The 7,626-nt window shown below is 38.7% G+C and overlaps 1 pseudogene; it reads right to left on the bottom strand.

The window, feature by feature from the left end:
• Positions 1–5,856: 5,856 nt before the first annotated feature.
• Positions 5,857–7,626, bottom strand: part of LOC102478473 (transformer-2 protein homolog beta-like) — a 17,913-nt pseudogene continuing 16,143 nt past the window's right edge.

Here is a 7,626-nt window from a genome sequence, read left to right as displayed (position 1 = left end):
TCACTGTCTCTCCCTGATGAGTGCACATGTCCTGTGACAGAAAACAAAGAAGAAGAAGAAGAGGAGGAGGAGGAGGAGGAGGAAGAGGAAGAAAAAGAAGAAAGGAAATACCTCCAAATATTTTTTTTCTTTTTTCTTTTCCTTTACTTTATTTTTTTTTTTGAGAGGTTTTTGCTATAGGGCGCATGCACTTGCCAGACAGACAGAGAGAGACAGAGAGGCAGAAAGTGAGAAATCACCCCCCAGGGGTGATGGTGACACTGCAATCCCTTCTCCTCCATTCTCCTCTCGGGATCTTGGGCACGCATGCACACACACCCGGCGTGAGTTTTAGCCACCTGGTCCAGGACTTAAACTGTGGTTGACTACATGGGAGTCCAGCGACATAGCCATTACGCTAACTGCTGTTCCTGATACCTCCAAATATTGTCAGTGCTTGTGAAGGATGTTTACCTGTCAGGGAAGAATAAACTGATCTGCATGTCCTTGAGATCCCATTTCTATTTTCTACAAAAGCATCTTGTAAATAACGTGGGCTACAACATGCACGCATGATAGATAAAAACAACAACAACAAAACAAGAGGCTTCCATGGAAAAGTTTGGCATGTGCTCAAATTGATTCATAGTAAGTTTCCATTCTGAAGAGTGGCGATTTCTCATGATCCATACTTTTCTCAAAATTAAATAGAAATTTTTTTTACCAAACCTAAGTTGATGACACTTTCTTTGTCACCATGTATTATATACACATTTGCAGGTGTAATTCTGATCCTCTTCACAAAAGTAAAGTCACATGATAAAAAAGATACTTTTTGTGGCAGGGAGTTTTTCTGTAAATACCATGCAGATATCCTTTTCTATTATCTTTGTCTTTAGGTTCTGAAGGAACTGCTCCCCTTGCATATCATCAGATACACAGAATGTCACCCATGTCCAGCCAAAATGAAGCAACAATCAGATGATCCCATGAGTCAGAGAGCTGTCCTTGGTGGCTCTCTAATAAACTGATGCATATGGGTCTTCATCACTTAGATTGGGATCAAACGAATCATATGTGACCTGAATAAGAAAAGCAATAACTTAATTCTGACCTTAGTGGGATTTTGTATTGCCCCCACTTAAATGTGAGGTAGATAATTCTCTACCTGATAAGACCATAGAATGGAATATTAAGTGAAGAGAACACATGCTATGGAAATGATTCTATTCTGTCATTATGAGAATTAGTAGGCTGTTTTACACTTATTTATTTCAAGAAAGACATTTTAATAGTCCAAATAACAGTATTTCTCCCAAGCCAAAACATATGAGAAAAAGTATATGGTTCAATACTTGTTTCATCATCAACAATGGAAACTGAGGGATGCATGAAATTTATAAAAATGGTACAACAATGTGTTGGTGATTCTACAATCCTGAGTTCATGTTACATGTGGATCAAAGGCTTATTTGTCTAGCAGCCAAGGATAAAATGTCAACTCTGAGGAAAACAAAAATCTATTAATTTTTTGGAGAAATTTTTGCTATAGGGTGCATGTGATCACCAGAGAGACACAGAGAGACAGAAAGTGAGAAATCAGCCCTTGGGGGAATGGCCATGCCACAATCTATTCTCTAGTCTCTTCTCAGGATTTTGGGCATGCATGCACATGCACATGCACATGCACCCGGCATGAGTTTTAAGCCACTGGATCCAGGACTTGAACTGCTGTCGACTACATGGGAGTCCAACAACATTACCATTACATCATCTGCTGGTCTCTTTATTCATTTTTTGATACTGTGTTTTATCACAGCAGCATAACCTATATTATCTTAAAACACAAACATTTAGCCTCTCTCTATGTATATATATTTAGAGAGGTTTTTGCCAAAGGTCATGTGTGCTTGCTAGAGAGACAGAGACAGACAGAGACAGAAGGTGAGAAATCACTCTGCAGAGGAGATGGCCATGCTGCAATCCCTTCTCTTCCATTTTCTTCTCAGGATTTTGGGCATACGTACACATGCATGATTACTCCATCTGCTGGAACCACCTTTCTGATATTTTTAAAATATAACTTTTCAAGAACATGATTCTCCTAAGCTAATATTGTGTTTTCCAGTAATGTTTCCTGAAAATTTTATTAGACAGTTTCCCTGGAAGAATCTCATAGTATGAGAGTTGTTATGCAGAAAGTAAATAGAACTGCTTTCAAGAAATTCCCTTGCATGGATATGAGGAAAGGCAGAGGGAATTTGTAAACAATAGGTGGTGTAATGGAGTCATAATCAATTTGGAGGAACTCCAGTGCTGGAATGTCCTTTCTTTGTTCAACATCATAATGAATGCAAAACTTTTTTTTTGAGAGGCTTTCGCTATAGGGTGCGTGTGCTCACCAGACAGAGAGAGACATAGAGACAGAAAGCGAGAAATCACCCCCCAGGGGGGATGGTCACGCCGCAATCCCTTCTCCATTCTCCTCTCAGGATCCTGGGCACACACACACACACATGTGCCTGGCATGATTGCTAAGCCACCAGGTCCAGGATGCGAACCATGGTTGACTACGTGGGAATCCAGCGACATAGCCATTATGCTAACTGCTGGTTCCCAATGGATGCAAAACTTTTTATGTCTTTGTATCTAATTGATGTCTGAATGCCCCCTGATACTGTCCTCTCCTGAGATAATGTAGATCTCTATTCATTACATAATTTTTAGAAGACATCTTTAAGTTGGCCATCAGTATTTCCATCAGTGGATGTTGAATGTAATGGCTAGGGATAGGAATTTGAATAAAACCAAACAGATTCTAGTTCTCTTGTTATTTATAATGTGTTAGAGAAAAACTCGATTTATGTGTGCTTGCCACAGAGAGAACAGAAGTGGAAAATAACCCCTCATGGGGAATGGTGCTGCCAATATCCCTTCTCCTAAAGTTTTCCATTGTTGGGATTTTGGACATGCAAGCACACAAGCCCAGTTTGTTCTTTAAGCCAACAGGATCAAGATTTGAACCATGCAGTTAGCCATGGGATTCAGCCAAATTAACAACCATATCAGCAGCTGACCCAGTGCTACTTTTTTTTTCTCTCTCTCTCATCTTTGTACTGTCAGTAATCCCATTACTAAAAATATTCTGAGTCTTTTTTCTTCTGTTTCATCAAATTGTGTCCAACCAAGAGAGGTGTTGAGGGCCTCCTAGGGTATGTAAATCCAGCTTCCACATTTTATTTGCTCAGATGTGAGAGGATAGCTCTTAATGCTAACTCTCCCCAACCTGACAATTCACTTATCGGAGGGCTTTTGTAGAGCTCCAAAGGGTTTCCAACTTGGGCTGAAAATTTTGGCATATTTCCTGCAATGATAACGACAGGTTGTTTCTGTGTCTGGCAGTTATAGTTTGGCAGATCTGAATCCCTCCAGAGAGCAAAGCCAGAGCATTTTGTAAAGTTCTTTTGTGACTGGGAGATGGGTCATAGAAATCGTAACCCAGAGTAAGGTTAGGGAGCAAATGGGGGTTCTTATTGATCTTAACAGCAGCGAAGAGAAAAGTCAATACCTATTGGTAGTTCTTCCATTGGTACTAAACAGAGGGAAGAGTGTAAGGAAATATAGTCAAGTCACATGATTCAGGGCAAACTCTTCAGCCAAGCCACAAGACATAAAGTTATAGGCCTAGGCTGCCATTCAGAGATTCTCCTTCACTGGCACATGGAAGCTGCTGTGAACAATATTTTCAGGGCTCTAGAAAACCTTTAAAGGTTTTTTTCTCTATACTTAAGCAAATTGTGTCCAAACAATGAAATGCGATTTTAAGGGTCTTGTGAGTGAGATGAGGTTACAGTTTGCTGGGTGATGATGCTGTTAACTGAACAGAGATAATTTTAAAGAAGGATTATTAATGTATGGAGAAGGTAAATTTTTTTAAAGGATATGAACAAAGAGTGTGCACATTCACCATTTTATACATTTTAAAAATGTATATATAGAAAAATTACAGATATGTATATTTATAAAATACTAAGTAGTTTTAGGATTTTAAAATATGACATTGAACAATTAGACTAAGGAAGTTAACATGAATATCACCTGAAGCATTTCATATTTTATGCCATGACAACAATATTATTCTCCCCTGGCACTATTAGAATAAATAATACATAGGGCCAGCAGGTGGGGTGGTTGTTACGGATACTGGACTCCCACATGGCCAACCATGGTTTGAGTCCTGAACCTGGCAGCTTTCTCTCTCTCTCTCTCTCTCTCTCTCTCTATCTATCTATTTTTTCTCTCTCTCTCTTATTCTGTCCCTGTCTGGTCAAATTAAAATGAATAAAGTTAAATAAAATAATTTCTTAAAAAAAGACTGAATAGTACTTAATTATGAGTTACATTCCCCATGGTTATATTCACCTTCATAACCCTTCTAAAAGTGAATGTATCCCACATGCCATCTTCTATCTATGTAGGTCCAGAAACCATGATTGAAGCATGTATCTTCCCTATGTTCTGGAACCTTAAAATAGACTGCTCACAGCTCAAAACCTGGACCTGGCTACTTGCTTTCTCACTTTCTCTCTCTCTCTCTCATACCCTGTAGCAAATTCAAAATAATAATAATAATAAATAAAGTTAAATAAATATGTTTTAAAAATAGCATCTGACTTGCCACTTTTTTAATCGGTTGGCACATTTCAGGTACTTTAGGTGGCTTTTTCTATAGTTTTATACACTACTACATCAACTGTTTGAAGAAAGTGTTACATATGTTTTTGTTGAAAATTAAATATTTAATTTAGATCTTCAAGTCAGTTATTGACTACATCAAATCTTTTCCCCCCTCTCTTTTCATTTGCATTTATTTAAACACTGTTCTCAAAACATTTGAGTGAAATTGGGCAACCTTTGGCAAGCAAAGAACCTGAAAATAAAATTTAAAAAATGAATAGGCAAAGTCTTCATTTTATCTATGATACAGGTGTCATGTTCCCTCTCTATCTTGAACTCTGAAGCACCCAGTTTTTTTATAGTCTGAAAATTAGAAGAACAAGAGTGCATCTGTGGTGGAATGTATTGTCATGTGCTGATTACTAGTTGAAATACCATTATCCTCTTGTAACAGCTTAAGAAATAGCCTCTTTAAGACATACACTGTGTAACTCTTTTCTTATTCCCTGCTATATAACACAAATTACATAAAAGCTGACAAATCCACATTTTTATGAAGCATTAAGCATTTGCTGTATTGAAAAATTTTTAGTTCTAATACTAGCAGTACAGAATTACAGAGTATAGTCTTTTAACACTCATTTGCAGGTATATTAAGTATGGCATATGTTTCATGGACTGGAGGAAAATGGGCATTTTGTCTTTAAATTTACTACTGACAACTTAATCTGAACAGTTGTGCTAAGCATTGATATGTTAGAAAGAAGAGTAAAAATCAAACTGTTTATTGTTGCTTTTTGCCATTTGGTAGCATTTTACACACAGGCTTTGATCTTCAGAATCCCCTGGATTCAGTAGAAATATCTTTTTTTTTCTTTTTTTTTGGAGAGGTTTTCACTGTAGGGCACGTGCGCTCGCCAGACAGACAGAGAGAGAAATAGAGACAGAAAGTGAGAAATCACCCCCCAGGGGGGATGGTCCCGCCGCAATCCCTTCTCCTCCATTCTCCTCTCGAGATCTTGGGCATGCATGCACATGCGCCCGGCGTGAGTTTTAAGCCACCGAGTCCGGGATGCAAACCGCGGTCGACTGCGTGGGAGTCCAGCGACATAGCCATTACGCTAACTGTTGGTTCCCAGTAGAAAAATCTTTTAAAGGAAGTTTTGTATAATAAAAACTTCTCAGCAGTCAAAATTTAGACTGTAAATAAATACATGCAAAACATTCTTTTCTGAAAACACTGAACTTTGAACAAAGCACCGAACTACACAAATGCAGAATGAAAACAGCATTTCAACTCCACCAAAAGTAGTCATCATAAAATGTGTAAAAGTCACCTAACTTCACTAGGCACCGTTCACTTTTTAAACAGGAGACAATAAAAAATATTGTCCACAAACAATATCCCAGCTCTAGGGCAGGTTTCAGAAAGCCTTCAACTTCATGCTTTAATAGCGACGAGGAGAGTAAGATCTTGATCTGGAACGAGATCTGTATCTCTCATGACTATAGTAAGGAGAAGGTGTGAATCTGATCCCTGTCTTGAGCAGCTCTCCATCCTCCTCCTCGACCACTTCCTCTGTATTATCTGTTATAGTAGTCCTGGTCATCATAGCCTCGATCATATACTCTGTCATAATAATCCTGATGGCATGAGCTGCCATACGTAGGTCTCCCCATGTAAATTCCTGGTGTTGGGGTATATGGTCTTTTCGTTATAGAGAAATCAGCTCTGATCCTATGCCCATCAAGCTCCATTCCATTGGCATGCTCTTTAGCTTCCTTGGCATCATCTACATTTTCAAAATATACAAAGGCAAATCCTCTCAAACGCCTAGACTTCTGGTCATACACAATAGATACATCAACAATGAGGCCATATTTAGAGAATTCTCTTATATCTCTCTGTGGTGTACAAGCTCAACCCAAATACTCCAAGACAACCGCTGGGATCAGGATTTGCCTGGTTCCCAACTTGGAGCCTGTGAGTAGACAAGGGAGAGTGATTTTGACTGTGTCCCTGCGATAATCTCGATTCTAAGATCTGCTACAGGATCGCCTATGGGAGCGAGATGGTGACCATGACCGAGTACAGTGCCTTCGAGAGCTTCTTCTGGATCTAGATCTAGATTACATAAAATATTTTTACCAATTTGTAAAAACATTTTTCTTTTTCTTTCTTTCTTATTTATTTATTTTACATTTTTTAAATACATTCAATCACATTATTTAGCTTACAAGGTGATCATTTCAATATAAGAACATTTCTCCCTGGTCGAGTTGATAAAAATATAACAACACTACCCCCCTGTCTCAACAATGCTGTCTTCGTGTCCCTACTCCAAATGTCCAAATGTTCTTTCCCAGGCCCCACTCCTCCACACACACCACATCTGGCATTCACACCCACCTCTTGTGTTTATACATCCTTTAGCCAGTCAGTTTCAGTTATAGAGTGTGGACATTCGGTATATATTAAGTGGGGAAATACAGAGTCTCTCCTTCATAGCCTGGCTTGCTTCACTCAGCAGTAAATCTTCCATATTTTTCCACTTTGTATCAAAAGCCAGGGTTTTGTTGTTTTTAATGACTGAATAGTATTCCATAGAGTATATGTGCCACAGTTTTTTAATCCATTCAGCCATACGAGGGCATTTGGGTTGATTCCATGTCTTAGCAATCGTGAAAAGTGCCGCAATAAACATTGATGTGCAACCACTTTTCCAATGAGAAATTCTTCTGTCCTTCGGGTAGATGCCAAGAAATGGGATTGCTGGATCATATGGCAGTTCTATCTGTAGATTTTTGAGGAATCTCCAGATTGTTCTCCACAGTGGTTGGACTAATTTGCATTCCCACCAGCAGTGTAAGAGAGTTCCCCTTTCACCAGACTCCCGCCAGCACTTATCATTTTGTTTTTTTAATCTTAGACATTCTGACTGGGGTTAGGTGGTATCTCATTGTTGTTTT

Source organism: Tupaia chinensis, unplaced genomic scaffold, assembly GCF_000334495.1.
Source record: "Tupaia chinensis unplaced genomic scaffold, TupChi_1.0 Scaffold149482_1, whole genome shotgun sequence".
Taxonomy (NCBI): domain Eukaryota; kingdom Metazoa; phylum Chordata; class Mammalia; order Scandentia; family Tupaiidae; genus Tupaia; species Tupaia belangeri.
This window is presented reverse-complemented; position numbering and strand designations above follow the sequence as displayed.